Here is a 25,309-nt window from a genome sequence, read left to right as displayed (position 1 = left end):
AGACAGGTAGCTGGAGTTGCAAAGAACTGTTTAAAGGGCTAATGTATAAAATTTTATTTGTAGCTACTTACCCTGGTCTCTGGCAAAGGCGGGGGCAAAGTGGGCTAGAGACGCCTGAGGAGAGACTGGGGAAGGAGGCTTTGGGAAGAGAACTGAGAGAGTAGCTGGTGGGATCTTGGTGCTGGCTCATCCCCCATGTGGCAGCAGCCATCTTGGTCAGGCAAAGACCACTCCCCCTAAGCGGCACCAGCATCAAAGGAGCCAATAGCCCTGCCCCCAGGTGGGATTCCACCCCGCCCTGTGTTGTATAACCTGCCTGCTGAGTTCAGAGTGGCAGCCACAGAGAGTAGATCCCTGGCTAAAGGGGGCACAGAAGGTCTGGTGACACTTGAGGAGAGACTGGGGATGGAGACTTTGGGGAGAAAATGGAGAGAGTAGCCGGGGGGAATCCCAGTGCTGACTCCTCCCCCATATGGCAGCAATGTGAAAGGACCCAATAACCCCTCACCCAGGAGGGACTCGCCCCGCCCTGAGCTGTCTAACATGGCCTGCTGAGCACAGAGTGAAGAGATTAACAGCTGAAGGAGACAGCCACAGACAGCAGATTCCTGGAAGTTTCTAACAGACTGCCAAAGGTCAGACATGGTCAACATCTGACATCATCAGAGGCAGATCCAGAAAGTAAAAACGGTGGTCTCCAACCATAGAAGTTCACACCACAAAGTCAGGAGATCAAGACAGATGAACTTAAGAATCAGAAGAAAAGAGGAGAGTCTCACAAATAATGGGAAGACAAAGAAATAACCCCCCAATCATAGGGAAAGGAGGAATCCCCAGAAAGAGAACTAAATGAAATCGAGTCACATAAACTATCAGATACTGGGTTCCAAACAACCGTTCTAAGGAAGCTCAATGAACTCAGCTCAGAGAGAATTACCAAAAACTACAGGGAAACTATGAGGAACTTACTGCAAACTATAGCAGCACGAAAAAGTACATAGAAACTATCAATAAGAGACAAGAGGAAATGAAGAATACAATTTCGGAATTGAAGAACACAGTAGAAGGAATCAAAAGCAGGCTAGATGAAGCTGAGAACTGAATAAGTGAGCTGGAGAACAAGGTAGAAGAAAGCTCCCAGAAAGAGCAAAAAAATGAAAAAAGACTTAAAAAGAATGAAGAGACATTTAGGGAAATGCAAGACAAACTGAAACAATAATATCCGTATAATAGGGATACCAGAAGGAGAAGAAGATGAGGAAGGGATAGAGAACATGTTTGAAAAAGTAATTGATGGAAAACTTCCCTAATTGGAAGAGATAAAAAGTCCCACAAGTCCAGGAAGCACAGAGGGTCCCATTCAAGAGGAACCTAGTGAGGTCCACTCCAAGATACATCATCATTAAAATGGCAAATATCAAAGACAAAAGGAGAATTCTAAAGCAAGCAAGGGAAAAAGAGGTAGTAACATATAAGGGGGCCCCAATACGTCTAGCAGCTGAGTGCTCAACAGAAACACTGCAAGCCAGAAGGGAATGGCAAGAAATATTCCAAGTAATGTAACGCAAAGGCCTGCAACCAAGACTGCTCTACCCAACAAGGCTCTCAATTAAAACAGAAGGTGAAATAAGGAGTTTCCCAGACAAAAGAAGACTAAAAGACTATACCTCCACTAAACCAGCACTGCAAAATATGCTAAAGGGACTGCTTTAAGATGAAGAAAAAGTTTCTGTGAATACCCAGTTCCTTTCAGAGTTGCCAATGCTTGATATTACCAATATTTTTAATACTCATTAATCTGATTGTGGCAATGATATTATTTTAATTGTTCCTTTACTATATGTTGAAACTAAACCTGTTTTAGTATATTTGTTGCCTATTTCTTTTATTTTTTTTTAAAAAGCTTTAAATGACTTTTTGGTATTCTTTATCAATTTATTGATTAAAGATTTGTAGAACTTTTTTCCCTAAAAAAGAAAAACAAAACTCTGTTAATCATGTTTTAGATGTGTTGCAAATACTTTTTTATTCTATTCCGTGTCCTTTAACTTTTTTATATGTATATTAGTATATAGTTAAAATTTACTTTATAACTTCTGGGGTTAAATATTTTACTTCAGGTCATGAAAAATATTAGTTCTACTTTCTTCTAAAACTGCTTAGATTCTACATATTGATTTTTAACTCACCTGAATATTTCTTGTATAATATGTGAAATAGGGGTCTATATTTGTTTTACTTCAAGTAATAGTAGTCCATGCACCTTATTTGTTGAATAAGCCTTATTTTATCCATTGATTTGAAATATCAACTTAATCATATACTACATTGTTAGATATATATGTTTGTCTTTAGAATGTTCATTGCATTTCATTGATCTACTTGATTATTTCTGTGCTGATGTCATGTTGGTTTAATTTCTGAGATTTTATAGTGGTTTTAAATTTTTTAATATTTTATAATTAACTTTGACATCTAAAAAAGTAAATAAAATCAATATGCATTCAAGACAGAAAGAAAGTGAGAGAGAGATGGAACTCCTACCTTTTGCAACAACATGGATGGAACTGGAGAATATTAAGCTTAGTGAAATAAGCCAGTTGATAAAAGACAAATACCATATGATCTCACCTATAAGTGGACTCTTCAACAAAATAAACCAATGAACAAAATAAACTAACAAAAAAAATAAACCACAGGCACAGAAACATGGAGCAGACTGAAAGTAACCAGAGGGGTGGGGAAAGAGGACAACGGTGGAAAAAAGAGGAAGGGACTAGACAAAGAACGTGTATGAATGACCCATGGACATAAACAACAGAGGGGGAATTGATTGTGGGAGTAGGGGGTGGGGGTGGGATTGGTGGAAGAGGGTAAAGGGGTAAAAACTGAGAAAACTATAATAGAATAAACATGATTTATAAATAAAAAAAACAAAAACCATAATTTTAAAAACAGACAAAGGACTTAAATAGACATTTCTTTAGAGATGTACCAATAGCCAATAAGTACATGAACAGATGAACGTCACTAATCATTAGGGAAATGAAAATTAAACTCACAATGAGATATCACCTCATATCCTTTAGGATGACTACTATAAACAAACAAAAAAAAAACACAGAAAATAACCAGTATTGTCCAAGATATGGAGAAATTGGAACCCTTGTGTTGGTGGGAATGTAAAATCATATAGCCACTGTGGAAAACAGTATGGCCTTTACTCAAAGAAAAAATAAAAGTATAATTACCATATTATCCAGTAGTTCTACTTCTCAAAGGAATATAAAGCAGGGTCTCAAAGAGGTATTTGTAAATCCATGTTCATAGTAGCATTATTTACAATAGCTAAATGATGGGAGCAACCCAAGCATCCATAAACAGATGAATAGATAAGCAAAATGTGGTATATATGTGGTATATACATACAATGAAATATTATTCAGTCCTAAAAAGATAACATTTTTAAATTCAACCATGCTACAACATGGATAAACTTTGAGAACATTATGCTAAGTGAAATAAGCCAATCACAAAAACAGGCAAATATAGTTTAACTCCACTTGGTTACTTAGAGTTAAAACCATAGAGGATGGGGGAGGGGTAATGGGAAGTTACTGTTTAATGGATACAGAGTTTCAGTTTTGCAAAATGAAATTTCTGGGAACAGAGAGTGGTGATAGGTGCATAAAAATATGAATGAAAACATTTAATAGCACTTAGCTATACTCTTAAAAATAGCTAAGATAATAAACTTTATGCTATGTTTATTTTATTACAATGAAAATTTGAATAAAAAGATAGGATAACAACATTCAAATGGCCACAGTAATCCCTTCAGAAACCATGGAGGCCAAAAAACAGTGAACACTTTTAAAGTTAATATAGGGGAGAAAAAACTATGAATCCAGAAAAATATCAAACACAAAATCAAAAGTAAAGCCTAAGAGAATTTCTCACCACCCAGATGCATGACAATAAATGCTAAAGGAAGCTCCTCAATGCGAAGGATAATATCAGAAGGAAACTTAGGTAGTCAGAAAGAAATAAAGAACATTAGAAATTATAATTAAATATAAAACCTTATTTTCCTTTAATTTCTTGAAAATATATATGACTGTCAGAAGCAAAAATTATATCTTATATGGTTAATAATATATATATGTATACACACACACACAAAGTATAGCACAGAGGATAGTGTATGAACCTATAAAGTACCAAATGCTAAGGATGCATATTGTAATTCCTACAGCAAGCACTGAAAATATAATACAAAGAAATGTATCTAAAAATCTAATAGAAAGTCAATTCATCAGGAAAATAACAATTGTGTTTTAAAATACATGAACCAAAAATTAAGGAGTAAAAGAAAAAGAAAATTTCACAATCATAATAGGAAATTTCAAACCCCTCTCTAAGTAGTTAATAGAAAAAAACTTCATAATTTCTTCTTCAGCACATTGATAATTTAGAAGAGTGTTGTTTAATTTCCAAGTTATTTGGGACTTTCCTAGATCTCTTATTTCTATTGATCTCTAATTTAGTTTCATTGTGGTTAGGTAAGATACTTTGTATAAGTTTAGTTCTTATAAAATCATTGAGACTTGTTTTATGGCCCAGCAAATATTTTATTTGGTAAATACACAACTTGTACTTGAACATGTATTCTGAAGTTTGGAGGGTTTAATGTCCTAAAAGTATAAATTAGACCAAGGTAGTTGAATGTTTTTGGGGTTCTGTCTTTACCTACATTTTACCTACTTTTTCTTTTAACTACTTAGTGAAAGGTTTGAGATTTAATACAAAGGTTTGCATGCAGAAATCAATGTATTTTTATGTAACAGGAGCAAATAATTAGAAATAAAATTTTTAAATATATATCTCCAGGGAAATACATATATCTAGGAAATAAAAGCACAGATGGATTTAACAAAATATATGCAAGGCATCTTTACTGACAATTAAAGAACAATGTTGTTGAGGGAAATTTCAAAAATCCTAAATAAATGGAGAGCTATACCACGTTTATGATCTAGAACAATCAATATTGTTATGATGTCTCTTCTACACAAATTTCACAGCTTGCAAGTCAGGAGTCTGCACAGCCAGCAACAAGATGGATACCCAGTCAAGAGATGATGCTGCTGCCAAGACCAAAGACAGACTTTTGTCAGAATTTCCTCTTCTTTGGGAGGTCAGTCTTTTTCTCTTACCACTTTCCACTGATTGGATGAAGCCCTCCCACATTATAGAGAGCCATCTTCTTTACTCAAAGTCTGTTTATTTAAATGTTAATTTCATCTACTACCCAAAGTAATCTACAGATTCAGTGGAATTCCTATTAAAATACCAATGGCATATTTCACAGACCTAGAACAAATATTAGAAAAATTTATATGGAACAAAAAAAGACCCCAAATAGCCTCAGCAACCTTGAGAAAGAATATATTTGGAGAGGTCACAATACCTCATATAAAACTATACTATAAGGCCACTGTAATCAGAACAGTCTGGTAGTGGCATAAAAACAGACATATAGATCAATGGAAGAAAATAGAGAGCCCAGAAATAAACCCACACCTTCATGGTCAATTAATATCTGACAAAGGAGGCAAGAGTATATGACGGAGTAATGACAGTCTCTTCAATAAATAGTCTTGGGAGAATGGACTAGTACTTGACAAAAAATGACACTAGACCTCCAACTTCACTATACTCCAGAAAAAAACCTCAAAATAGATAAAAGACTTAAATATAAGTCACAACGCCATAAAAATTCTAGAGGAAAACATAGGCAGTAAAATTTCAGATATCCCATACAGCAATATTTTTGCCAATATATCGCCTAAGGCAAGGAATATGAAGGAAAAAGATAAACAAATGGGACTACATCAAATTAAAAATCTTCTGCCCAGCTAAAGGCACCATCAGCAAAATGAAAATGGAACACACTGTATGAGAGAACATACTTGCCAATGATATGTTGGACAAGGTTTATTCTCCAAAATATATAAAGAACTCATAACTCAACACCTGGAAGACAAATAATCCAATTAAGAAATGGGCAAAGGACCATTCTCTAAGACACTTCTCTAAGAAGGACATAAAGATGGCCCATAGATATATGAAAAAATGTTCAACATCACTAGCCATCAGAAAGATACAAATTAAAACCACAATGCAATGTGACCTCTCACCTGCCAAAATGGCTATCATGAATAAATTAACAAACAAGTGCTGTCAAGAATGTGGAGAATGGGGAACCCTAGTGCATTGTTGGTGGGAATGCAGACTGGTGCAACCACTCTGGAAAACAGCATAGAATTTCCTCACAAAATTAAAAATGAAGCTGCCTTTTGACCTAGTGATTCCACTCTGGGAATATATCCAAAGAATCCTGAAACACCAATTTAAAAGAATACATGCACCTCTATGTTCATAGCAGTATTATTTACAACATCCAAAATTTGAGAACAGCCTAAGTGCCCATCAGTAGATGTGTGGGTAAAAAAGCTCTGGTACATTTACACAGTGGAATACTACACAACTATAAAAAAGGAATTATTACCTTTTGTGACAACATGAATGGAACTGGAGAGCTAAGTGAAATAAGCCAGGCAATGAAAGGCAAATATCATATGATCTCACTTATAACTGGAATCTAAGAAACAAAATAAACTAATGAGCAAAATAGAGTCAGAGGCACAGAAACAAGGAACAGACTGATATCTCTAATAGGAGAGGAAGTAGGGTAAGACTGGTTTAAAGAAGATGAAGAGATTATCAACAAAGGACATACATGAAGGACCCATGGATATGAACAATGGTGTGGGAATTGACAGTGGGATGGGAGTGGGGACAGGAGCAAGTGGACAAAAGGAGAAAAACTGGGCAGCTGTAATAGCATAGAAAAATTTTAAATTTTTAAAAAATCTATGTTAATCTCATCTAAAAATTACGTTCACAGAAACAGTTGTACCAGTGTTTGACAAATATCTGGGTGCCTGGCCTACCCCAACTGACATAAAATTAACAATCACACACAAATGTACTAGAAATGGATCATAAATTTAAACCTAAGAGTAAAACTATAAGCCTTCTAAAAGAAAACAGATGAGAAAAATCTCTGTTAACTTGTGGTAGACAAAGCTTTCATACTACATTTTAAAAAGTATTAAAATTAACAATGAATAACTAAAATTTATCAAAATTTAAAACTTTGAATGACACCATGAAGGAAACCAAAAGGCAAACCACAGAATAAGTGAAAATATTCACAATGCAGATACTTTATAATGGAGTTGTATCTAGAATATATAAAGAATTTATAATTTAATAAGTCAAATGACTCAATGGAGAGTGAACAAAAGAATGGAATAGATATGTAACCAAAAATGACATATGAGTAACCAATAGGCAAATGTGTCATCAAGGAAATAAAAATTAAATCCACAATGAAATATTACTACAAACCCATTAAAATCATTAAAGTCAAAAAGACTAACAATAGTAACTGCTAGGGGGGAAATGCAAAACAATGGGAATCTCATACATGCCTGGTAGCAAAATAAAATGGCAAACTGTTAGGCAGTTCCTTTTAAAATTAAACATATATCTACCATACTTTATTGAACATATACCTACATATTTACCCAACAGGTCTGAAAATATGTCACAAAAAATACTTGTACACCAATATTCCTAGCAGTATTCATAATAACCCAAAATAGAAACAACCTAACTGCTTATCAAAACGTGAATGGGTAAACAAGCTGTGGAAAATACATCCATAAAGCAGAATACTACACAGCAAAAAGGAAAATGGCTACTGACATGCAACAGTATGGGTGATTCTCAAAATCATTACCCTGAGTGAAAGAAGCCAGACACATAACTACATAGCATGATTCCATTTGCATATGATTCTAGAAAGTACAAACATACGAAGTTGTCTGGAAAAAGTCCAGCAATTGCTAATAAAACAAGAATGGTTTGTGCGACATCACTGTAACCTGGCAGCAAAGGAGAGTGGACTGGAATACACGTGTGAATAACGACTTCAATGTATTCGTCAGTAGGGGCGGTAGAATTTGTTGAATGAGTACATGTGCTGTGTAGCCTTTGCATCCAAAATGACTGACTGAGTAGAGCAACAAATCTGCACCAAATTTTTCATTAAGCTTGAACATTCCTCCATGGAAACAATTCAGATGATTCAGAAGGCTGTAGCTATGGGCAGTTGGTGATTGGAAGCTTCATCAGGACAATGTGACCGTTCATGCATCAGGTCTCATGCAGTGTTTTGGTGAAACATCAAATCGCCCAGGTGACTCAGCCCTTCTACAGCCCAGATTTGCTGCCCTGAGACTTCTGGCTGTTCCCAAAACTAAAATCACCTTTGAAAGGGAAGAGATTCAGATGATTGCTGAGGTTCAGGAAAATACCATGGAGCAGCTGATAGCAATTGGAAGAACTGTGTGACATCCCAAGCTGCCTACTTTGAGAGGGACTGAAGTGTTATTGTCCTATATACAATATTTCTTGTATCTTCTTCAATAAATGTCTCTATTTTTCATATCACATGACTGGATACCTTCTGGACAGACTTCATATAATGCCAGAAGGCAGACCAGTGATTGCCTGGGACTTCAGGCACAGAGATGGCTGACTACAGATGGGTGCCATTTGGAGTGATTGAAATGTTCTCTTCATGTCAGTGGTGGTGATTTCACAGGTGTAAACAATTGTCAGAACTCATAAAATGGTACACTTTAAATGTAAAAAGTTCATTCAATGCAAGTTATACCTCAGTACACCTCAATAAAAGCGCAGTCTTTTATGAGATTCTCTTTCTTTCTCTCTCTCTCTCTCTCTCTCTCTCTCTCTCTCTCTCTCTCTCTCAGCAATCAGAAAAGGTGACTGACAGACTACCGGACAAGATGGAGGCATAGGTAGATAAACTTTGCCTCCTTGCACAACCAAAAGAAGGACAACAACAAATTTAAAAACAAAAAAACAACCAGAACTGCCAGAAAATTGAACTGTATGGAAGTCTAACAACTAAGGAGTTAAAGAAGAAACATTCATCCAGACTGGTAGGAGGGGCAGAGGTAGGCAGCTAGAGTGGAGAGGACACATGTCAAGGTAGTGGCTGGAGGACCGGGAAGGCAAGGTGGCAGCTGGCTGTCCCACATTTGCATGTGAAACCAGGAGGAACAACAGGGGACTAACAGGGGAGTGAGACAGACCACACAACCCAGGGTTCCAGCACAGGAAAAGAAAGCCACAAAACCCCTGGCTGTAAGAACCTGTGGGGGTTGCAACAGCAGGAGACACTCCCAGACTCACAAGAGAGTTCACTGAGGTGGCTCACAGGGTCTTAGAATGTACACAAACCCACCCAGCCAGGGATCAGCACCGGGATGGCCCAAATTGCTTGTGGGTAGCAGGGGAAGTGACTGAAAGCTGGCCAAGGGCCAAGCAAGTGGCATTGCTCCCTCTTAGACCCATCCCCAACATACAACAACGTGAGTTGCCCCACCTTGGTGAATACCTAAGGATCTACCCCTTATAATGTAACAAGTGTGCCAAGACAAAGAAATATGGCCCAAATGAAAGAACAGATCAAAACCCCCAAAAAATGACTAAGTAATGAAGAGATAACCAACCTATCAGATGCACAATTCAAAATACTGGTAGGCAGTGTGCTCATGGAAATGGTTGAATATTGTTGCAAAAAAGAGGAAAAATTGAAGGCTATGCAAAGTGAAATAAAGAAAAATATACAGGGAACCAACAGTGAAGAGAAAGAAACCAGGACTCAAATCAATGGAACAAATGGAAGAAATAAACATTCAAACAGAATAGAATAAAGAAATAAGGATTCCAAAAAAACAAGTAGAAGCTTTGGAACCTCCAGGACAACTTTAAACATTCCAACATCTGAATCATAGGGTTGCCAGAAGGAGAAGAGGAAGAGCAAGAAATCTAAAACTTATTTGAAAAAATAATGAAGAACTTCCTCAATCTGGCAAAGGAAATAGACTTCCTACGAAACTTTCCTTTGAAAGTCTGCGAAGCTCAGAGAGTCCCAAAGAATTTGGACCCAAGGAAGCATACCCAAGGCACATCATAATTACATTACCCAAGATTAAAGATAAGGAGAGAACTTTAAAAGCAGCAAGAGAAAAGGAGACAGCTACCTACAAAGGACTTCCCATAAAAGACTGTCAGCTGATTTCTCAAAAGAGACCTTACAGGCAAGAAGAAGCTGGCAAGAAGTATTCAAAGTCATGAAAGGCAAGGATCTACATCCAAGATTACTCTATCTAGCAAAGCTATCATTTAGAATGGAAGGTCAGATATAGTGCTCCCCCCATAAGTCAAGTTAAAGGAGTTCATCATCAACAAGCCCTTATTATACGAAATGTTAAAGGAACTTATCTAAGGAAAAGAAGATCAATAGTAAAATGACAACAAACTCACAACTATCAACAACTGAACCTAAATAACAATAACTAAGCAAACACCTAGTACAGGAACAGAATCAGTAATGGAGATCACATGGAGGGTTATCGAGTCAGGGAGGGAAGAGAAAAGGTACAGGAAATAAGAAGCATAAATGGTAGGTACAAAATAGGCAGGGGGAGGTTAAGAATAGTATAGGAAATGGAGAAGCCAAAGAACTTATATGTACAACCCATGGACATGAACTAAGGGCAGGGGGAAATGTTGGTGGGAGGGGTAGTACAGGACAGAGAGGATTAAAGGGGAGGGAGAAAATGGGACAAGTATAATAGCATAATCAATAAAATATAGTTTAAAAGAAAAAAAGGAAAAGGTGACTGAGTTTTATGCCAGGCTCACACCTGTGGGGACAGTGACAGCATAGGGACAGTTGTTATATGATCCTGACCAATTCAGTAGCAATGGGAAATTTAAACCAAAGGCGACCAGGCAAAATATAGCTCCTACATTCCTCCAGGATCCCCAGAAAGATGTGATGTGATGAGATGCTTTTATCACACAAGGAAGAAGTTTAAGCTATTTATCTGATGCTCAGAGAACAAGGCACCTCAATGTATCAATCAGCTTCTGATGCAAAACAAACCACTCCAAAAACTGGAAACTTAAAACCAGTTTTTTCTTAAATATATTTTATAGTGTTCAAATAACATTTTTGACAAATTATATACTATAAATGTAGATATCATTTAGACACTAAAAAAAAAAATCTCCATTAAACTATTTCCTCCAGGAGCATATGAGCTTCAGTGAGGTAGTTTCATAGTCTTTTTTAAACTTTAGAAAAATTGAAAGCATTCTAGAGCATATACCTGCATACTCACTACCCTAGTTTCTACAACTGACATTTTACCATATTAAAACAACTAGTTCTTGAGCTCCTGATTCTACTGGGTTGTTCATAAGGTCTGGACTGGCCTGCTGCTCTCACTCTTAGCCTGCAGTCCAAGTGTCTGTGGGAGCTGACTAGACCTGACCAGCCTCACCCCTGTGCCTTGTTGCTGGCTTCAGTGCTCAGGGTGACTGGGCCTTGTCTGTCATCATCCAGTAGGATAACCAGGGCTCTTCCCATAGCAACCGGGTTGCAAGCAGCAAAACTGCAAGGCTTTTAAGTCCTAGGCTTCTAATTTGAATAACATAACTTTCACTAGATGATGTAGGCAACAAAGCCCAACTAGATTTAGTTAGGAGGGCGTAATGTGGGAGGGGGAGATAAACTTCACCTCTTGATGGGGACACCATTTTTGAAGTCTACTCTACTCAACTAAAAGGTGTCTAGTTCTCTACACTGAACCATCCCCAGCCTCACACATCTCCCTCAGCCTGTGTCTTCAGCTGGCTCAAAGAGCCCTGCCTCACAGACAGGGCTCTGTTCCCCACCCAGGTAAGACTTCTTCGACATCCACAATGAGCACCCACTATGCATCAGGCACTCTGTTCAGCATCCTATATTCATTCCTCTAAACCCCTTAAGATGCAAGTATGATGTGAAAACCAATTTTACAAATGAAGCTTACAAATTTTATTTAATTGTAAAGGGTTATTCAAGCTCACAAAATTAAAATAACATATACGGCTCACGTGTGGATTACATGGCTGCAGGAACCAATCCTGAATCTGTCAAACTCCTAGACCTGTTGTCTTCAACAGTACCTACACTGCTCAACTGCTTCTAGAAATAGTACATATTTTCACTTTTAGAACAAAACTGATTAAAGAAAATGTCTCATTTTATTCCTTTATAGTCAGAACAAAAAGGTTTATTGTCCCTCCCTCCACAGAAACCCTCAGGCACCTGGTAATGTTTTTCAAATCTCTTTAGCAGTTATTATTTTGAAATGACAATTTTCAGTGGTGAGTCACTGCTTCAGTGTCCTAGGGTTTAATAATAGAAAAACTTGTGGTAAATTAAAAAGGGTTAGGTTGGGGTGGTGGACAAATGGAGGAAACACCAAGGGGTATTTCAGGCAGAGGGAAAAGGCTATGCTGCTGGGAGTGTCTCATCTTTTCTTCTTATTATCAGTGTACTTTTATTCCCTAGCCTATCTAGTAACAATTAATAATGAAAGGCCACTTTCTGCTTTTGAAATCAAAATGAAAGATAAGGAAGTTCTTCCTTTACAAAAGTACTTAGGATGTGGTTACATGGTCTATGAAACTGGCCAGACTAAAAAATAATAACATAACCAAAAACCATGCTTGTAAAATCAATCACCTGAGGGAATGACCTAAACAGGAAGCAAAATAGCTGGGAGTAAGTTTCAAGGGTTCTTTAGCACGTGTGGTCCACCAGCAAGCTGCCACTTGCTGTCAGAGATGACAGAAGAGCACTTCAGTCATCCCTGAATAGGAACCATCTGCCAATTCTTAGAATTTCCCAAGGCTCCACTGTCCTCCATTGTAAAATTTTAAAATCTCATGGCATTACAGACAAGAACCTTGAAATGACAGATCCAGCTATAACATTGTGTAAAGGAATTCCTTAAATATCTTCTAGCGTTAGGATTTCCTCTTTTACATAACACACTATAAACAGTGTTATGTTTCTGAAGGGAGAAGTGAACTGAAATGAAAGCCACATGCATGCCTAAAAAAAAAACCTTTCTCTCCTTATACCATATATCAAATTCTAGACTGTGTGGCTCCAAAACTGAGTTCTTTTCACATCCTAGAAAGAGATAAAAAGAAATATTAATTATAGGAACACAGGCAGAGTCTACGGTAGGAACACATAACTTAAGCTTCTTAGGGGACCATTTAGGAGGAGGCAGCGCTAGATTAAAAGGAGGGACAGCTCAGAAATTTCCAGGATTGGGGAGGCAGGTAAAGGTTAACAAAAATTAAGGGGTATGAAAGCATCACTGGAATTCATCAGAATCTTTGCTTTATTGCCTCATGTTTCCACCTAACACAGTATGGAACTGACACAAGATAAACTGTCCCAGGTCCTGCCCAAGTGGACGGCTCCTTCAGCTGGGAATTTCAACAACCCATAATGTAGATAAAGTACATCTCTCCTTGTCATTTCTGACCTATTGCTCTTAAACGTTTGGTTTTCCATTGCAGTGATTCTCAAAGTGGGACCCCTAACATCAGCAGCATTGGCATCAACTGGAAAACTGTTTAAAAAAAAATAAAAAGCATTTTGGGGCCTATCCCCAGACCTCTTAAATCAGAAGTTCTGGAGTGAGGCCTGAGATTAGTACTCTAACAAGCCCTCCAGATGATTATATTGCACATTCAAGTTTGAAAGCTACTGCTCTACTGTATCCCTTATTCATAGGATTTTCTTAGCAAATACTGAGTGGACGAAGGAAGGGAGGGATGGAGGGAGGGAGAGAAAGGAAGTCACTTCTGTTATAACACAATGCAACCATATGACCATGGACACTAAAACCATCCAGCAGAAATGTCCTGCAGTCAGGAGTCATAAATAGCTGAATTACTAGCAGTGCAGACAGAGATACTCTGAGTGTTCTGGCAGGAGGCCCCAGCTGGTCACACTGACAATCAGGTTAGTGATAGGAGAGGGCTAAATTACCTAGACTGAGAAGCCTTGGGCCCAGGTAACATGAGCAGCATCTCTAACACAGCCATGATTTCTTCATCCTAAGCACATGTCTCCTACTGTCAAGCAGGACTCTGGCCTTGGACCCATTTCCCATTATAATCCTGATTCTTGTTTTATCTTTGTGAGCAACACAGTTTCACAAAGGATTTTTAGAATTTCAGCAGTCACTTGAGAAAAATTTTGAAATCATGTTAGAGACACCAGGAGAGAAGGGGACCACAATCACAAACATTCAATAGTTAACATACTTAGAACGGTATGAAGAGATTTCAAAAAGAAATTCAAAATTAAAAATTATATCTCAGACTATTCCAAAAAATCCAAGAAGAGGGAAGACTCCCAAACTCTTTTTATGAAGCCAGCATCACCCTATCCCCGAACCAGATATAGACACAACAAAGAAAGAAAACTACAGGCCAATATTGCTGATGAACATAGACACTAAAATCTTCAACAAAATACTGGCAAACCACATCCAGCAATACATTAAAAAGATCATCCCACCGTGATCAAGTGGGATTCATCCCAAGGATGCAAGGATGGCTCAATATTTGCAAATCAGTGAACATAATACATTCCATAAACAAAAGGAAAGACAAAATTCACAATCATATTGATAGATGTGGAAAAGCATTTGATAAGGTACAGTATCCACTTATGATAAAATACACTCAGCAAAGTGGGAATAAAGGGGTACACCTCAACATAATAAAGGCCATATATGAAAACCCTACAGCTAACATCATACTCAAAGGACAAAAACTAAAAGCTTTCAGGGAAAAAAAGAGAGGGAGAGGGGGGGGGGGGGGGGGGGGGGGGGGGGGGGGGGAAAGGAAAGAAAAAAAAGAAGAGGGGAGGGGGGGGGGGAAGAGGGGGGGGGGGGGGGTTTCTTTCAGTAAGATCAGGAACAAGACAAGGCTGTCAGTTTTCACCACTTCTATTCAACATAGTATTGGAAGTCCTAGCCACAGAGATGAGACGAGAAAAAGAAAAAAAAGGCATCCAAATTGGAAAGGAGGAAGTAAAACTGTGATTCTTTGCCGATGACATGATAGCATACATAGAAAACACTATAGACTCCACCAAAAAACTGTGTGACCTAATAAGTGAATTTGGCAAAACAGCAGGATACAAAGTCAATATTCAGAAATTGAAGGTGTTTTGGTTTCTGATATTTCACACCAACAATGAAATATCAGAATCAGAAATCAGGGAAAACATCCCATTTGCCATGGCAACAAGAAAAATAAAGTACCTAGGAATAAACTTAACCAAGGAGGTAAAAGACCTGTACTCAGAACACTACACAACACTGAAGAAAGAAATTAAGGAAGGCACAAGTAAGTGGAAGCATATACCATGTTCATGGATTGAAAGAATTAACATCATCAAAATGTCCTTACTACGCAAAGCAATGTACAGATTCAACGCAATCCCTATTAAAATACCAAATGATGTATTTCACAGAATAGAACAAACATTTAAAAAATGTGTATGGAGCCATAAAGGACCCCAAATAGCTGCAGCAATTTTTTGAGAAAGAAGAACAAAGTAGGAGGGATCACAATAAACTATATTACAAGCCACTGTATTCAAACTATATTACATCAAACTATATTACAAGGCCACTGTATTCAAAACAGTCCGGTACTGGCATAAGAACAGACACAAAGACCAACAGAACGGACTAGAGAGCCCAGAAATAAACACATGTCTCTATGGTCAATTAATATTCAACAAAGGGGACAGAAGCATAAAATGGAATAAAAACAGCCTCTTCAACAAATGGTGTTGGGACAGCTGGGCAGCTACTTGCAAAAAAATGAAATTCGACCACCAACTGACACCATGCACAAAAATAAACTCAAGATGGATAAAAGACTTAAATATAAGTCACAACACCATAAAAGTCCTAGAGGAGAACACAGGCAGGAAACTCAGATATTCCATGCAGCAAGATTTTCACCGAAATGTTCCCTAGAACGAGGGATACAAAGGAAAGAATAAACAAATGGGACTTCATCAAAATAAGAAGCTTCTGCATGCCTGAAGAAAACATCAGCAAAATGAAAAGGGAGCCAACGTATGGGAAAATATATTTGCCAATGACACCTGGGACAAGGGTTTGATCTCCAAAATATATAAAGAACTCACACAACTCCAGTCCAGGAAGACAAACAATCCAATTTAAAAAATGGGCAAAGGACCTCTACAGATACTACTTCAAGGAGGATATTCACAGGGCCCAGAGACATATGAAAGGATGCTCAGCATCACTAGCCATCAGAGAAATGCAAGTTAAAACCACAATGAGTTACCACTTCACACCAGTCAGAATGGCCATCATAAACAAATCAACGAACAAGTGGTGGAGAGGTTGTGGAGGAAAAGGGAATCCTAGTACACTGTGGTGGAAATGCAGACTGGTGCAGACACTGTGGAAAACAGTTTGGAATTTCTTCAAGAGGCTAAGAATGGGACTGCCTTTTGACCCAGTGGTTCCACTGCTGGGATTATACCCTATGAATCCTGAAACACCAGTTCAAAAGAGCCTATGCACCCCAATGTCCTAGCAGCACAATTTACAATAGCCAAGTGCTGGAAGCAACCACAGTGCTCATCAATAAATGAGTGGATCAAAAAACTATGGTACATTTACACAATGGAGTACTATGCAGCAGAAAGAAGAAAGAGCTAGTACCCTTTGGGACAGCATGGATGGAACTGGAGAGCATTATGCTAAGCAAAAAGCCAGGGGGTAAAAGACAAATGCCATGTGATCTCACCTATAAGTGGAACCTAATCAACAAAATGAAGAATCAAGAAAAATAGGACCAACAACACTGAAAGAAAAAACAAACCAACTGTAATGAGAGGGAAGGAGGAAAGGTGGTAATGGGGAAATGAAGGGAAAGGGTCAAATCAAGGAACATGTATAAAGGACTCATCCATGGATAAAGCCGAAGTACAGAAGGATTGAGGATGGGAGGTGTGGGTGGGTGTGGCAGGGGAAAGTGGTGGTGGGAAAATGTAGACAAATGTACTTGAACAATAAAAAAAAATTTAATTAAGAATAAATAAAAAGAAAAAAAGAGAAATTCCTTGACTAGTCAAACATAAATCCTTGCTGACTTTGTCCATGCCTCTTTCTCTTTTCTGTACTCTTCCTCTGCCTTCTGCTCTGTCACTCCCCTCTAACAGCACTATCTCACTGTCTGAGTCACATTAACTTCAACTGTCTCTTACAGCTAAACCACTCAACAGGGGGCTCTTGCAATTAAATTTTAATCCATGGCCTAGACCAAAATTAAGAGACATCAACCTAGACATTCCCAAGCTTAAAGAAGGCAAAACAAAAATTAACTGAGAAATTCAGAATAGTCCCAGGGTTATAACCCTAATTGCCAGACAATGTCAAGTAGTCTGCATGCTGCCAGACCCTTCAGAAGCAAAGCCTTGATGGGAAAGACTCACTAGGATCATGCTGTAGATGAGATCAAGGTGGTTCTATGGAATAGCTCATTGGTTCAACAGGGCTATCAAAATTGGACCAGCTTTCTTATGGGTTGTACAAGGCAACAAACCTGTAAAGGCTAAGGTCTTCAGTCTTAGCAGAGAACCAAAGAAGCCACTGGACAATTAAAAAACAGATTGTTAAGCATAATTCTACAGTAGTCAACATAGACTTTGATGCCAGTGTAAGCACAGCTCAGACTTTGCTATTAGTCAATGGCAACAAATCAAAACTGAAATTGGACATTTAATTAGGTTAGAATTATGACTCCTTTGCTTCAACTACAGCATCTGAAAAAAATATTTTTATTAAATTTATTGGGTGACATTGATTAATAATATTTTATAGGTTTCAAGTGAAAAATATTTTTATACAATGCAGATAAAAAATAAACTAAAACTCAGAGGGAACTTTCAACTCTCCAAATTAAATAATCACACACCCCAACACATAGAAACAATCACTTAAATTTACCAAAAGAGGAATTCCCAGATAAGGACTCCTGCAGATATTGCAAGTGAAAGGGGCATTCAAAAAACTATTGGATGTGAAAGTTAAGAAATGGAAGGAAAAAAACATAATGCCCAAACAATGTAGGTGCTCAAGAGAAATCAGTGGGATTCCCCTATCATCCTGCAACTTCTCCCTGAGGGATACCCTCCATGAGGTGGACATCTTTAACAATTTTCAGTTCTAAGCCTCTGTCACTATTAGACTTTTTTCTTTATGACACCACACCTGCTTATTTAATAAAGATTCACTATGTTAATGGGATTGCCAGAAATCTTGTACTTTTGAAAGTCTCTATACTGAAATTCTTGAGGACTCAGGTCATAGCTAATTTGGACATTAATATACCAGTAAATTTATTTATACTTACCAGTTTATTTATATTTAAATCAAACTTAAAGTGAACAATTCTAGAAGGAACTAGAAACTCCTTGTGATCAGAGTTGCACTGGCTGGCACCAAATCCATTTTGGTTCAGATTAGTCTCTCTAACTCTTCCAAATTCTCCAGAAAACCTAAAAAAAATTTAGAGAGATACTGAAAAACATAAGCAGTGGGTTGGAAAGAAATCTTACCACACTTTGCACCAGGCTCTGTAACACTTCTTTCCTCATAGTTATGACGTGTAGCAGATGAGGGCACTAATTTATCCAGGACATCAGAGCTATAAATCGTCTTACCTCTTTTCCTGTGGCACCGAACCCCAGCAACATCTTATCCTAGCTACCATTTAAGTCCTCTTATTTCATATCTGTACTCTGCTTTCTCCAGCATTCCTCTAATTTAGGATAGCCAATACCTGTTCATTTTCTTTCTGGGAAGGCCAACATTATATCTGGACATTGCGAATCACAATTTACAGAATCATCTTGTTACTTTTCATAAATCCTTAACCAATATCTTAAATGCCTTAAAACTCCTCAAATCATTCACTGCACATAGTGGATTCTTAATGTTTTATTATTGCTCTATTACAGTTGTCCCAGTTTTTCCCCTTTTGCTCTCCTCTGCCCAGCCAACCCCACCTCATTCCCACAGCCAATCCCTACCCTGTTGTCCACATCCATGGGTCATTCATACACGTTCCTTAACTAGTCCCTTCCTTTCTTTCCACCCTTATCCCTCTACCCTCACCCCTCTGGTTGGTGTCAGTCTGTTCCATGTTGCCATGCCTCTGGTTCTATTTTGCTCATTTGTTTGGATTGTTTTTTTTTTAACTAAGTTCTTCTTATAGGTGAGATGATACAGTATTTGTCATTCACTGTATGGCTTATTTCACTTAACATAATATTCTCCAGTTCCATCCATGTTGTCGCAAAAGGTAGGAGTTCTTTCTTTCTGCTGTGTAGTATTCCATGGTGTAAATGTACTATAGTTCTTTGATGGACACTTAGGCTGTTTCCAGCACTTGGCTATTGTAAGTAACGCTGCTATGGACATAGGGGTGCAAAAGTTCATTTGAATTGCTGTTTCAGGATTCTCAGGGTATAATCCCAGCAGTGGAATTGCTGGGTCAAAAGGCACTTTCATTTGCAGTTTTTTGATGAGATTCCATATTGTTCTCCACAGTGGCTGCACTAGTCTGCATTCCATCCTACAGTGCACTCTGGTTCCTCTTTCTCCACATCCTTTGCAGCACTTGTTTGTTGATTTATTAGTGATGGCCATTCTGCCTGGTGTGACGTGGTATCTCAATGTGGTTTTAATTTCCATCTCTCTGCTGAGCATCTTTTCATATGTCTATGGGCTATCTGTAAGTCCTCCATAAAGAAGTGTCTATTCAGGTCCTTTGCCCATTTTTTAATTGGATTGTTTGACTTCCTGGTGTTGAGTTGGGTAAATTCTTTATATATTTTGGAAATCAAACCCTTGTCCAAGGTGACATTAGCAAACATATTTTCAGATACAGTTGGTCCCCTTTTCACTTTACTAATGTTTTCTTTAGCTGTGCAGAAACATTTTTATTTAACTTCATTTTATTTATCTATTGTTATTATTCATATACATTCGTCTCCATTTCCCTGCCATCACTTTCCCCTGTCAAACCCACCCACACCTCCCACCCTCAATCCTTCCCCACTTTGGATTTGTCCATGGGTCCTTTATACATGTTTCTTGATTTGACCCTTCCCTTTACTTTCCTCATTACCCCCTCTCTCCTTCCCCTTGAACTGTCAGTTTGTTTTTTTCTTTCAATGCTGTTGGTTATATTTTTCTTGATTCTTCATTTTGTTGATTAGGTTCCACTTATAGGTGAGATCATATGGCATTTGTCTTCACTCTCTGGCTTATTTCACTTAGCATAATGTTCTCCCATTCCATCCATGCTGTTCTGAAGAATAGTATCTCTTTCTTTCTTCCTTCTGCATAGTAATTCATTGTGTAAATGTACCATAGTTTTTTGATCCACTCACTTATTGATGGGCACTTAGGTTGCTTCCAGCACTTGGCTATTTTAAATTGTGTGGCTATGAACAATGGGGGGCATAAGTTCTTTTAAATTGGTGTTTTGAGATTCTTAGGGTATAATCCCAGCAATGGAATCACTGGTTAAATAGTTCCATTTTTAGCTTCTTGAGGAAATTCCAAACTGTTTTCCACAGTGGCTGCACCAGTCTGCATTCCTACCAACAGTATAATAGGGCTCTCTTTTCTCCACAACCTTGCCAGGACTTGTTGTTTATTGATTTGCATTTAATTTGCATTTTCTATTAGTGTCTTTAGTCCCTATGTATGTCCTCCTTGGAGAAATGTCTGTTCAGGGCCTTTGCCCATCTTTTAATTGGATTGTTTGGCTTCCTGGAGTGGAGTCACATGAGTTATTTATATATTTTGGAGATCAAGGCCTTGTTCTGGTTTCATTGGCAAATATATTTTCCCATACAGATGGCTCTCCTTTTATTTTGCTGATGTTTTCTTTGCCATGCAGAAGCTTCTTATTTTGATGAACATGACACCAGCACAGATATAGTCAAGTAGATCATTGAAACAAATTGACCACTCTAGAAACAAATGTATATATCTGTCTAACAATGTAATATATGATTAAAATGATCTTTTAAAATCAATGGGGAAAATAAGGCTTATTCAACAAATAAAGTGAATGGACTCTTATTACTTGAAATAAAACAAATATAGAGCCTTTTTTCACACATTATATAAAAATATTCAGGTGAGTTAAAAATCAACATATAAAATCTAAGGAGTTTCAGGAGAAAACACAAAATAATTTTTTCTTATTTTGAAGTAAAATATTCAAACCCAGAAGCTATAAAGTAAAATATTAATAATATGACTATATTAAATATTTAAGACTATATAATATTCTACATATAAAAAAAGTTAAAGGATAAGTTAATAGGAAAGTATTTGCAACAAATATAAAAAAGGGTTAATAGCGTTTTTTAGGGAAAAACATTCTACAAATATTTGATTAAAAATGGATAAAGAATACCAAAGTCATTTAAAGCTTTTTTAAAAATAATAGAAGTAGGCAGGAAATATACAAAAACAGGTTTAGTTTCAATAAACAATAAAGTAACATTTAAAATAACACATCATTGTCACAATCAGATTAATAAATATTTAAAATATTGGTAATATCAAGTACTGGTGACTGTGAAAGGAAACTGGGTATTCATAGACTCTTTTTCTTCATCATTTTAAAGTAGTCCTTTTAGCATATCTTGCAGTGCTGATTTGGTAGAGGTATATTCTTTTAGCCTTCGTTTGTCCAGGAAACTCCTTATTTTGCCTCATTTTCATTCAGAGCCTTAGTAGGTAGAGCAGTCTTGGTTGCAGGCCTTTGCTTTTCATGACTTGGAATATTTCTTGCCATTCCCTTCTGGCTTGTCATGTTTCTATTGAGAAGTCAGCTGCTAGCCGTATCAGGGTTCCCTTGTATGTTACTCCCTGTTTTGTCCTTGCTGCCTTTAGGATTCTGTCTTTATCTTTGATATTTGCCATTTTAATGAGGATGTGTCTTGGAGTGGGCCTCATTGGGTTCCTCTTGAATGGGACCTTCTGTGCTTCCTGGACTTGTGGGACTTTTTCTCTCCTCCAATTAGGGAAGTTTTCCATCATTACTTTTTCAAACAAGTTCTCTGTCCCTTCCTCATCCTCTTCTCCTTCTGGTATCCCTATTATACAGATATTATTACGTTTCAAGTAGTTCTGCATTTCCCTAAATGCCTCTTCATTCTTTTTTAGTCTTTTTTCCTTTTCTTGTACTTTCTGGGAGCTTTTTTCTATCTTGTCCTCCAGCTTGCTGATTCGATCCTCTGCTTCATCTAGCCTGCTTTTGATTCCTTCTACTGTGTTCTTCAATTCAGAGATTGTATTCTTCATTTCCTCCTGTCTCTTATTGATAGTTTCTATGTCCTTTTTCATGCTGATATAGTTTGCAGTGAGCTCCTATAGTTTCCCTGTAGTTTTTTGTAATTCTCCCTGAGCTCACTGAGCTCATTGAGCTTCCTTAGAACCATTGTTTGGGACTCAATATCTGAAGTTTACTTGTCTTTATTTCATTTAGTTCTTTTTCTGGGGATTCTTCTTTTCCCTGTGATTGGGGGGGATATTTCTTTGTCTTCCCATTATTTGTGAGACACTTCTGTTTTGCCTCTGCTTCTTAAATTGATCTGTCTTGACTTTCTCACTTTGTGGTGTGAACTTCTATGGTAGGAGACCAGTTTTTTCTTTCTGGATATGCCTCTGATGGTGTTAGATGTTAACCCTGTTTGACCTTAGGCAGTCTGTTTGAGACCTCCGGGAACCTACCATGTGTGGCTATCTCCTTCAGTTGTTAATCTAGTCACACTTCACTCAGCAGTCAGGCTTATGCACCACAGGGAGGGGCAGAATCCCTCCTGGGGGCAGAGTTATTGTGTCCTCTCCAGCTCTTGCCATTCATGGGAGTGGTCCACATGAGCAAAGTGGCTGCTGCCATACAGAACAGTCAGCAGCAGTTTCACTCTATCAACTCCCTCAGTTCTCTCCCCAAAGCCTACCTCCCCAATCTCTCCTCTGCACCCCTCACCCACTTTGCCCCCATCTTTGCCAGTGTCCAGATTAAGTGACTGCAAATAAAAATTTATGTGCTGGCCCTTTAAACAGCTCTTTACATCCCCAGCCACCCATCTCTGGCAACTCTGAAGTGATCCTGCCACTTTTTGCAACTGGTTGTTATCTGTGTACTTTTTGGGCTCCTGTGCTGTAGGATGGAGATCTCTGCTTATGGTTTAGACCCAGCTCTTCTCAAGGGGATCCAACTGGCCATTTCAATATCCCTCTGGCACTGCCATCCATGGGCACCCTGCCCACCTTCTCACATCTCTACTGTACTCCTTACCAGTTAGGTTGTGCTAAAACTGATTCTTCTGTCTGTCTGAAGTTGTAAGGCCCTTCTCTCACTATTGCTCAGTAGTTTGTTCCAGGTGATTTCTCCACATTTTAGTTGTAATTCCAGATTGGTCCTTGGGGAAGGTCAGTGTGACTTCCTGCAACCTTGAAATTCTGAGAAACATTTTAATTTGATGTAATTTCATTTGCTCATTTTTTTCCTTTATGTCCCTTGCTCTAGGGGCCATATCAGAGAGAATATTACTGTGTGGAACATCTGAGAGTTTCCTGTCTATGTTCTCCTCTAGGACTTTATGGTGTTGTGACTCATATTTAAGTCTTTTATCCATCTTGAGCTTATTCTAGTGTATGGTGTAAGTTGGTGGTCTAGTTTCATTTTTTTTGCATGTACCTGTCTATTCCTCCTAACACCATTTATTGAAGAGGCTATTTTTACTCCATTTTATGTTCCTGACCACTTTGTCACTATGAGTTGACCATAGAGACATGGGTTTATTTCTGAGCTCTCTATTCTGTTCTGTTGGTCTATGTGTCTGTTCTTATGCCAGTACCAGACTGTTTGGATTACAGTGGCCTTGTAGTATAGTTTGATATGAGGTATTGTGATCCCTGCCACTTTGTTTTGTTTTGTTTTTTTCTCAAGACAGCTGAGGCTACTTGGGGTCATTTTTGTTCCATATATATTTTTGAAATATTTATTCTAGATCTGTGCAATATGACTGGTATTTTAATAGGAGTGACATTGAATTTATAGATTTCTTTCAGTAGTATGGACATTTTAATTATCTTAGTTCATCCAATCCATGAACATGTTACATGCTTCTATTTATTTGTATTTTCCTCTGTTTCTTTTTCAGTGTCCTGTAGTTTTCCAAGACAGGTCTTTTACCTCCTTGGTTAACTTTATTCCTAGTTTTGTTTTGTTTGTTTGTTTTTCATTGTTATAGTAATGGGATTTTATCCTAGCTTTTCTTTCTGATATTCGTTGTTGGTGTACAAAAATGCCTTCCATTTCTTAATATGGACTTTGTATCCTGCTGTTTTGCCAAATTCACTCATTAGGTAGAGTAGTTTTTTGTGGAGACTATAGCATTTTCTATGTACATTATCATATCATCTGCAAATAATGACAGTTTTACTTCCTCCTTTCCAATTTGGATGCCTTTGATTTCTTTTTCTTGTCTTATCACTGTGACTAGAACTACCAATACTATGTTCAATAAAAGTGGTGAAAGTGTACTTGTCTTGTTCCCACTCCTAATAGGAAAGCTTTTAGTTTTAGCCCATTTAGTATGATGTCGGCTTTAGGTTTCTCATATATGGCCTTTATTATGATGAGGTATGTTTTCTCTATTCCCCCTTTCATGAATGTTTTTATCATAAAGGGGTGCTACTTTTTATAAAATGTTTTTTCAGCATTTATTGATAGGATTGTGTGATTTTTGTCTCACATTCTGTCCATGTGGTGTATTACACTTATGGATTTTTTAATATCATACCATCCTTGCATCACTGGGATGAATTCCACTTGATTATGATGTATGATCTTTTTAACATATTGCTGGACCTGGATTGCCAATATTTTGTTGAGTATTTTAGCAGCTATGTTCATCAGCATATTGGCCTGTAGTTTGCTTTCTTTGTTGTGACTTTACCTGGTTTTGAAATTAGGTTAATACTGGCCTCATAAAGAGAGTTTGGGAATCTTTCCCCTTGAATTTTTTTGAAATAGTTTGATAATTACAGGAGTTAGTTATTCTTTAAATGTTTGGTACAATTTGCCCTTGAAGCTATTCAGTCTAGGGCTTTTGTGTGCCTAGAGTTTTTGG

This window comes from Pteronotus mesoamericanus, unplaced genomic scaffold (genome assembly GCF_021234165.1).
Source record: "Pteronotus mesoamericanus isolate MK-2021 breed Mesoamerican mustached bat unplaced genomic scaffold, CSHL_Meso_final scaffold_118, whole genome shotgun sequence".
NCBI classification, from domain to species: Eukaryota; Metazoa; Chordata; class Mammalia; order Chiroptera; family Mormoopidae; genus Pteronotus; species Pteronotus mesoamericanus.
Note: the sequence above shows the minus strand (reverse complement) of the source record.